The sequence below is a fragment of the Dreissena polymorpha genome, chromosome 7, assembly GCF_020536995.1.
Source record: "Dreissena polymorpha isolate Duluth1 chromosome 7, UMN_Dpol_1.0, whole genome shotgun sequence".
In the NCBI taxonomy this organism is placed as follows: domain Eukaryota; kingdom Metazoa; phylum Mollusca; class Bivalvia; order Myida; family Dreissenidae; genus Dreissena; species Dreissena polymorpha.
This window is the reverse complement of record NC_068361.1, coordinates 86,467,868-86,475,529: the sequence shown is the minus strand read 5'-3', so window position 1 is coordinate 86,475,529 and position 7,662 is coordinate 86,467,868.

The window sequence follows — 7,662 nt, the reverse complement described above, 5'->3', positions numbered from 1 at the left end:
CTAAACACAGATTATTTCCGATATTTCACAAGAAGACTTTAGACCAATCAACAGTGGGTTAACTGACCGACGAATACACTCGAATTTCTCAACATCTCGTATTTCACAAAATCGGCAAAGTGCGTATTCCGCCGTATTTAGCCAATGTTCTTTTAATACTTTTAATTTCTTGGGTAAACCCGAAAATATTTGTGTCGGACATTTTGGCCCGACGAGTTAAGAATTTCGATAGGCCCTTGACTTTTTGTGCCGGACATGTCCGTAGGTCCGACCGAGTTTCGGGAAGTCTGCACCGTCAAGACATGCCACATTCACTGTATGTATAACTAATAATGTATTAAACTAATATTTATGATTTTAAATCATTAAAGATATAATTTTGTTAACTAAACTCTGCAATAAATTTTGATGTATAATGACATGGCTTCGGCCTACAAAGTACGCCAAATATTTGCTAAAGCATAAATTAATTTCGCAAATAATGATAGAAAGATAAAAATCATTTCAAACTCAATCTTAAATTCCGAAAAAGGTTTCAAATAAGAATGAAAAACTTAAGGGTCTATCACGTAAGTTTCACCGATGCACCTTTTCTAACGTGTTACTGATTGTTGGAAACACTCACTACGACAACTTTTTTTGATTAGTGTGTTGTTAATTCAAAACAAAAACATTATTTGTTAAAGACATTTTAATGAATACTTTTGTGCATCTCCAATGTTAAGACAAAAAACAACTGCAATAAATTAATATTAAGAATAAAATAACGTCAATTGATATATAAATTTTTTAAGTATTATTAAATGATATAAGAACAATAAATTTAGGTTATCTGTTTCGAGCATGTTTTTTCCTAATATATTTTTCAGAAATAACTTTATAGAAATGTTAAGAGTATTAAATTGAAAATATATGCCTAAAAGTGAAAATTATTAATGTTTTTTCAAGTCACTGAATGTCGCTTTCACCTTTTTCGCTGTTAAAAATTAGTTGAATAAAGTATTTGTTAAATGCAAAAGGATCTAAGTGCCATTTTTTAATATTGTTTTTGTTTTCAATATAGGAAAATTATTTTATATAAAATAAATGCTTTAAATTGATCATTTTAGTTATTTTACAAATCACTTAGGACTGTTAAGCTCTTAACGCTGAGTACAAAAAAATGTGAAATTTCAGTGCGAAAAGGTTCTAAGTTGTTCGAATAATTTTTTTGTTTGTGAAATGTGATAAGTACAGATTATTCCTTATCAAACTTGGTATTATACCATATATATATATATATATATATATATATATATATATATATATATATATATATATATATATATATATATATATATATATATATATATATATATATATATATATATATATATATATTTATATATATTTATATATATATATATATTTATTTATATATATATTATATATATATATTATAAGCCTTCATTGTTTAAAGTCTTAATCTGATTAAGTTTTAACCTTCTCCTGTAAATTTTTGTAAAATGCGTTTAGAACCGTTTCGCTTTCACCCCTCGGAGTGTACAGTGCAATTCTACTAAGGTGTCACTGATAACGTTTTGGGAATGGCCGAATAAGGAACTAATAGTAGAACACAACCCAGCGTGCTTCTCACGTGATCTGACTGTTTAGCGTTCATGTCATGACTCTCATTTAAAACGCGTATGTGGTGAACTATTATCATCACGATAAAGATATACGCACAGTGTTTAATAAGTCAGTTATAATGACAATCAAAACATATTATCATAATGGGAAATGTTCGCATTGCGTCTGATAATAACATACATTTATATCAATATTTCATATTCATTTTACACATTGTGAGGTTTAAAAAAATTAATTAATTAACACAAATAATCCCTGCGTAACCCTCTAAACAATGTTATATAATAAATTTAATTTGCTAAAATATGTGAAAATCGAGCATCATCATATTGTAAACATTAACATTGGATTTTATTATCGATGGAATGATCGATCACACGGGCAAGCTGTTGAAATTATTTCTAGTTTATAGTTGTGTCGTCAATATCAATCGCAATATTTTATAGTACATTTTGTCAGAACGGAATTTTAAACATCCGATTATATAAAAGTTCATTTTTTTTATAACTCGGCATTGCCGGTGTTTTCATTTGCGAAATATAAATGGTACATTGCCTATACATTAATATGAACAATATTAATACATTTTATGGTCATTTAAACAACCAAGGTTGTATTTATTCTTAAGAAAATCTAATAACATAAAGATAAAGTGTTTTCGAATGGAAAACACGTACATAAATAATCATAATTTACGTTAACTGCACTAAATGCTCTGGAGTTAAATTATCTCAAAATAACAGGTCTTCATATCATTAACGGTCGTTGATTCTTACAATTCAGCGGTGGTTAAGTGTTAATCGACTTGTAAGAAATAGGAGAAAATATAAAACGTATGTGTATGATATTATTATTTAACTTATGGTTAGAAAACATAAGGAAGAAGGATAATTCTCATTTGGTCTTTTATGTCTAAACAATTAAGTATAAATGAAAGCCCGCGTGTGTACGACTAACAATACAGCAAAATATGTTTGTAAAAAAGTAATTCCATCGAACATTTGCAAATGCTGGTAACTTAAGGGTCAGTTTACTAATTGCACATCTATAAAACTGTTAATTTCCATTTATCATTTCTGCACCCATGAATTTCATCGCAATCAATTAAGAAGTCAGTCATATAGTATATATACATAATAAAATGTATGATTCTGGATAGTTTTTAGTTGCATCCTATTTTATGTAATATACTAGCAATAATTGATAAATAATAATTATTATTATTATTAATAACTAATAAAGTCTATTAAACAAATATACGTTTCCTTTGATTTGTGTCCAGTTCGAATCTTATGATCATGCGCTGACACGTCGACTTCTGAACCATAACCTGAGTTGCTGTTGTCTGGAGTTGGGGATTCGTCTGAAATTGTTTTGCAAAATAAATTTACATGCCAGCACACTCTGAACATGTTCATTTTTTTAATTAACTTGGAAAACAGTTGGCAATGTTTAAACTGAATCATTGCTTCTTCATTACAACAATGATTACATTTATGTTTGCTTTTAAATATGACGTTTATATGCATGCATATCTACCTGCAATCTTCACAACGTGTGGAAAACCTGTTAATTGTAGTTGTAATTAAAGATTTTTAAGAAGAAGTAGAAGTAATAATGGTAGTAAGACACGAGTGTTTATTAAATGTGTGTGAATTAAATAAAAATTTCCCTGTGACGTACCTCAACCAGTGTTTCTAAACTCTTGGATTGGCCCATAACATATTGTGTAGGTGCAATTTTAAAGGTCTGACTTCAAGTATGTCTATATCATAACAGGCATCGACATCCCTTTAAAACTTTTGTATTATCTATTGAGAATATCAAATAAAAATTTGTAAATAAATATAGTAAAATGAACAAGTTTTCATTACAAAAAATGTTACTCTTATTCGAAAGATCTATGAATAAACGTCTTTTTATAGATTTTTGCCTATCCGTTAATACCCGTGTATGTTATGAGACGTTCCACTGCTTATAGTGTGTGACTTCAGATGCAATGTGTGTACTGTCAGAGAGATGTGTCTATGGACGTTTTACATTTCATCAAATAAGATACTAACGGATTTAAAAGTGCATCGTAGAGTTGGTACAATTCATATTGTAAAGATTTAGAGTACATGTATTTGGAAACAATAAAATAGATTTGTTTAAACCGTTTATGTGGACATACGATTGATAAAAACTAAACAGCAATCGATAGTTCACAATGTATTCCGGATGTGAGCTACAAATCAGAAAATAGGAAATAAATGAAATTTTAAACCTTCTGCAACTGAAGTTAAAGCTGCAAGGACATTAACCCATTGTGTTCATCTTATCAAAGCTATTGTTTGTGTAGAAAATGTGTACAGGTTGAGTGTAAAGTGAGCTGTTTACTAACGTATCTTACAAGAAATTCTACACAGATAGAACTGTTTGCCTTTAATCCTGGATGTTCCAATCACGACCCACATCATAAGCTAATTTGCTCTATACATGAGTGCACACGTCTCCTTGTGTGAGTCTAACAAAGAAAGGACCAAAACATAATTATAATAAATCTATTGGTATCAACGAACATTGTATTTTATTCTCAAGCAAACCAAATTTAAAAAAAAAACATATTAAAATATTTAATATGTTTCGCCTAAAATAAAATGCTTCATTTCATTTATTTCCATTTAATTTTTATTCACTTTCATGTCTTGACATGTCCCCTTCCCTGTCACCAATATTTCACCAATATATCTACTGCAATGTATCCGTAGTAAATTGACGTATTTTTTATTTTGTATAGTTTCAATGTGTCAAAACTTTCTGATAGTGTACATTAATTCTGATTAAAATTTTGCTTCATAAAAAACTACACGTACTAAGTTGCACGTCTATACTTAGCATATGGTTTGTTGCAACTCGCAAACTTTTCATGAGTTGAACTTGACAGATGGCAGCAACAATTTCGCGCTATTATTAAAACAAGGGTTTTACATGGCTTACATGTATAGTAAATGTAATAAATGCTAAACATTGTAGATGCGTTCGAAGGGACTTGAGGCAGCAAATAATACCACATTGCTATAGACAAACAGTTTTAATCAGTCTAATACATGGACATGGTAAAATATACATTTACTGGAATTTCAAGCTACCGCCTATCTGTACTGTTATATTACGTGAATGGAAAAACTGTTATTACGTGTTAATCTATCTGCGGTAAACGATTACTTCATTGACCGACGTCAATCCAAAATAACAGGCCCCAATAAACCCCGCTCTCAGAAGCATTTTCTTAACCGACTGTACGATGTACAGCACATTTTGGCGACCAGGCAGTAACCTGCGAATTTTTCTCGTGACACATCTGCGTCAGCATACATAACTCTTATCAGCGGATTATCTCGTACTATATGGGGCGTTTATGTCGATAACGTGTAGAAGTAAGTACCGTGTGCTCTTTTAAAGTAGGGAATACTGACACATTTATAGAGTTCCTCTGTGTCTTTGCGAATGCATCTATTGGCTGACCTGTCCCTTTGACCTTTAATAAGAGCTGTGTTACGCGATTTCAACGTTACACTCAGTGGACTATTTCATGATACAAAAATGTAAACTATGCTCTTCCGCGCCGCGAACTCTTTATCGACTCGGATGCGCGGGTGCGGAAATATCAGGTTTTTACTACATAACAAATTTGGCTTGCAAAACGTGGTATTAACCCTTTTTATTCGCTAGCGAAAAACTACACATAAAGGTTTTAGAGTATATTTCGACGACTTGTGTATGTTTTTATTTCACGAATAATATATTTATAATATAATAATATATATTTGATGTGATTTCATGTGATAGGAAAAATAAATGTTTTCATTTGTTGTTTATTTATTTAATGAATCGTTGAAATAAATAAAACACATTCTCAATGAGATATGCGTTATGTCTGCTTACTGAAGCAACTGTCGAAAAAAAGGAATCGTGGCAACAGCTAGTACGAGTACCCATGTATTGTTGATAAACATGAAACCGTATCAGTTAATACTGATATTGATTTCTGCGATTTATTTCATGCACTTTTTTTTATATATATGGAACTGATTTTGTTGCTATATGTAATTGAAAATGATATACATTTTACATCTATTTTACTGAATTACATTGAAGCAAAACTAAAACTAAAACGAGTTAAATAATTTACACATTTCCGAATAGTATGTCAAATTATTATCATTTTACAATAACGGACTATACTGTACAGCGGAAATAGCACTCAACCAGTACCGATTTACTTGAATTTGGGTATGTTGGATTTGTTGGTTTTCATATATGTTCCATATCGTACCAATCTCTTTGACATTTTATGTTTATTGCTTATTATTATAGTATGGCACAGTTAGCATGCATGCGTGATTTTCATCCCGGCATATATATCAACGTCTCAAGTGCGTTTCAAAGGTCACTGCTGCAACAGTTCCCTCAACGGATAAATTCTTTCTTACACTGTCAAAATTCCAATGTAAACATCGAACGTGTACATAGTTTATTTAGATCGACCATGTAGGTAAGTGGGCTGATCAATAGGTGTAACAGTTTTTAAAAAGGCATAACGACGATAATTTCATCTTAAAGAAGACTCAAGTGGGGTTAAAGCTCTCGCACATTTTAGCGAACAAACACTACAGTACCTTAATCAATTGTCAGCGTGCTACATTGTGTAATAATGGAACGTATAATTAACGCTCCATTCTAAATTATTTTAATATTTGTCCGCCACCTAGGTATCAGACAGAGAAATATATCTATGTTTATTAAAATTAAAGTGCTGCTTGAGTAAACAAAACAGAGACCTGAATGTAAAACAATCATTTAATACATTATCATCATTTATTTAAAAATAATATACGTGTACCATAAAAACCGTTTATATACATCAGAATCATCAATAACAAAATTAGTTTGGAACAACTTTTTTATAATCGAAGGCAAGTGTACATTTTATTAGAAAGCTGGGTTCATACCAATTACCTCTATTAGGAATGCAAACTGCGTTTCTCATAAGAACTTCAAACAAACTGAACATGTAACCGAATTGGTGGAGCCGCACTCTACTTTGTCTCAAACTTCCACAAATTGTTCGCACAATTTTTAACAGAAGTATGCAGGTGAACAATTTCACAATCTTATTCATATGTTTAAATGGCTCCATCTTTTAAGCAGCAATACTTTATGCGTTACACGTCTAAAAAATATGTCATTTTTTAACAAACTTACTCCTTTCAAATTAAATGTCCTGAGATTCAAACTCAAGTTTTAAAATATTATAATTAATTTACACAAATTACATTTGCAATCCTTTTTACCAATTTGATTATGTCTCCCAGTTTCTCAATTTATGGTAACAACATAATAATCAACCTAATGCTTTTGTATACTAATGGGCGCGTCTATTAAAAACGTCACAATTAAATAATATTTTTTGGATTTAGGAGATGCAAAATCGACTTGTATTGTTATTTTGAAACCAATTGTGTGTATAAAAATCGACAAGCTTTTGTTTAAACATAATAAGCAAAATATGGACATCCCTGAATACTAACAAACAAATCCATACATACCTAAATCCGTAATGATGTAACACATTATTTATTGTTTGAATATCAGTGCAAGCATTTAAGGGTGGTGACAGATAGTGTTTCATTTATTAGAGATTATGATCTTATATTTCATAATGGCATATGCAAATTATTTATTAATGTATATGATTGTGTTATTCATTGCTCAGTTTATATTAGCAAATTGAATATAACATAATTAAATCAGTTTAGTTTGTATTATTGTTTTTTTTGTAACAACGAACATCATATGTCATACATTTTTGCTGCATTGCTTAGATTTGAGGACTTTAGTTTTAATTAGCACTTTCTAAACACGACATGTCCTCCTTAAAAGATAAGGCATCTAGAGGTCGCAAAATGTTCGCCGTAGATAAATAAATAATTGAGACATAGACATTTTCCATATTATGGCTTTATTTTATTTTAAAAAAGAAAACATTTA